Below are 2919 nucleotides of genomic sequence, written 5' to 3'. Positions count from 1 at the left end.
ATATATATATATATATCCCCCCAAGAAGTTGTCAGTTGTGGCATGTTAGAGACTCAAGGCCTAAAACTGCAATGGTTGAGAAGTAAAATTCATTAACAGAAGAGTAAAAAGTCGATCAATAATAGATGAAGCACCATGACCCAAAAGCAAGTTTGGGAGGAAAGGATTTATTTGGCTTACACTTCCTCACTGTAGCCTATCCTTGAAGGAAGTCAGGACATAAACTCAAACAAGGCAGGAACCAGGAGGCAGGAGCTGATGCAGAGGCCAAGGAAGGGTGCTGTTTACTGGATTGTTCCCCATGGCATACTCAGCCTGCTTACTTATAGAATCCAGGGCTACCAGCCAATGGTGGCACTGCCAACAGTGGTCTGAGCCCTCCTCCATTGACCACTAATTGAGAAAATGCCCTACAGGCTTGCCTACAGCTCCATCTTTCGGAAGCATTTTTCTTAACTGAGACTGTGGCCTGTGTCAAGTTGACATAAAACGATCCAACATGGAGACTGACACTTATTTCTCCTTCCCTGTTTTTCTAGGAAAAAGAGGAGCTGGAAGCAGGAGCAGGACTCACAAGAGTGATCAACCAGGTGTGTGCACATGCATGCATGTGTGGACACAAAAACACAAGCTTTCACAGAGATGGTTGATTCTAAAGTCATCTATGAGTGACCAAAGTCCAGAAGCACAGACAAATGTTACCCTAGACTCCATATTCTAATTTGTGGAGGTAGTCTCATGAGGTTTTTGTAGTAACGAAACAAGAACAAAAGAACAAAGATGGCCAGAATTCAAGATGTTTCAAATCCATCTGTGGAAACACGGAAGAGATGGGTAAGGAAGCTCAGTTACAGACTGTGCTAGTTTTGTGTCAACTTGACACAATCTATAGTTATCTGAGAGGAGGAAATCTTGACTGGGAAAATCCTTCTATATCAGGCTGTAGGCAATCCTGTAGAGCATTTTCTTAATTAGTGATTGAGAGGAGCAAGCACAGCCCATTGTGGGTGGTGCCATCCCTGAGCGGGTGGTCCTGAGTTCTATAAGAAAGCAAGCTGAGCAAGCCATGGGGAGAAATCCAGTAAGCAGCACTCCTCCATGGCCTCTGCCTCAGCTCCTGCCTCCACATGTCTGCCCTACTTGAGTTCTTGTCCTGACTTCCTTCAGTAATGGACTATGACCAGAAAGTTCACTAAATAGAGCCAACTTGCTTCAGGTCATGGTGTTTCTTCACAGCAAGAGTAAACTAATTAGGACACAGGCCTCAGATGCTATGTGATTGACACTCTTAGCTTGGGAGTTGGTGGAAGCCAACCTGTTTTCCAAATGAAAACCTCTGAGTACACACCAAATGCCTTCCCCTAACAAACTGTTAGGTGAGGTCCAAAGGAGGGCAACAAATGACTAATAAGAGAGCTAAAAATGGCTCAAAAGACTGGCTCTGGACTTGCAACACTCTAAACCCTTGGCATTCACTGACATTCTAATTAGTTAATCAGCCTTGTAGAAGGTAGTTGAAGGTGCTTTTCCATTCTGGGAACTTCTGTTCACACATGTCTGTGCATGCATGTGAATTGAGGAGACAACTGTCTCCTCTCCTTCACCTAGATCTTTTTGGAAGTATTTTGGCTACACTTGGACCTGAAAGCTGCTGGTTTCCTGGGGAGGGGGGTTATGGTTTCTTTTCTGACTTCATTATATGGTCATCTCTTTCACCAAGGATCTATTTATCAAGATATCATGACAGTGTGCCTCCTGCCTTTGGCCTTGCATTATAAGCCCTTTCAAACAAACTGTGCACAACTGCAATGCAGAGCATACTGCCTTAAGCATGTGAATTAAATTAAACATCATTCAGTAAGCATGAGAAATAGGCTGTCAAGGCATCAGGGGAAAAATGTGAAAAATCCAGTCAATTTGTCTTGAACCTTCCTTGAGTTAATTTACATACTTGGAACTACCAGGGCCTTGTTGGAATAGAACATTTCTCCATGAGAGGGCTTGTATCTTATTCTTCTAGAATGTTCCCTAGCATAAAGCCAGGGACATAACAGCACTCAGAAAATCCCAATTGCAGTTTCCCCCATTGTGGCAGGATGGCTGTTTTCATGTAGATGCATACATTTCTAAGTAGCAAGCAGAACTTCTGGGTTCAGGGCTAAACTGGGTGACCTCTTGCCTATTTGCTGCATCTTTACTTCTATGTGCTGAAGAGTGGAACAATAGTACTTTGCTACCAGCATTAATTTACTCTAGTGGATAATGTGACTCTTTATTTAACAGGAAGGAATAATAGCAGCAATTAGCATTTGGACAATGGATTGCAGTTTACAAAAGGCTCCAAACACTTTATCTTATTTAGAGTGAAGCAGGCATGCGTTCTCACTATCAAGTTCATCTGTTCTTTCTCCGGAAAGTTCTGGTAAGCTCTTATTCTCCTATTCTGATCTATTGTGATGTGGGTGATGACTGCCAATTAAAGTTGCCCTCCCTGACCCTGCCCATAGCAGTGGACAGCAATCCAGACCCAACCAACTGTGGCAGGCATTCCCCTTCCTGGGACAATAGTGACATCTTGAATTCAAACTGTTTTTCCAGGTCACCACAAATTCAGAACCACTGGGCTTGAAGTAGGTAACCAATAGGTGAGTTATTAATTTGAAATGTATTAGGTATAAAAGTGCCATTAATAAAAATATAACATAGAAAAAATACATGGATCCAAAGAAAAGAGCTTCTTCAGATTGGAAGCCTCATCAAAATAATGTCCCTGGGATTTTTTTTTTTTTTTTCAAATAGACCCAAGGGATATTACTTGCCTACAAAGAGTCCTCAGTGACATTATAATCAGAAGCCTCATCAGGAATTTTAGAAGCCAGAAGCTGGTGGATATATTCAATGTGCTGGGAAAAAAAAAAA

Source organism: Psammomys obesus, unplaced genomic scaffold, assembly GCF_907164565.1.
Source record: "Psammomys obesus unplaced genomic scaffold, mPsaObe1.curated_primary_1811, whole genome shotgun sequence".
Lineage (NCBI taxonomy): Eukaryota > Metazoa > Chordata > Mammalia > Rodentia > Muridae > Psammomys > Psammomys obesus.
The sequence above is the reverse complement of the archived record's forward strand: the minus strand, read 5'-3'. Positions refer to the sequence as shown.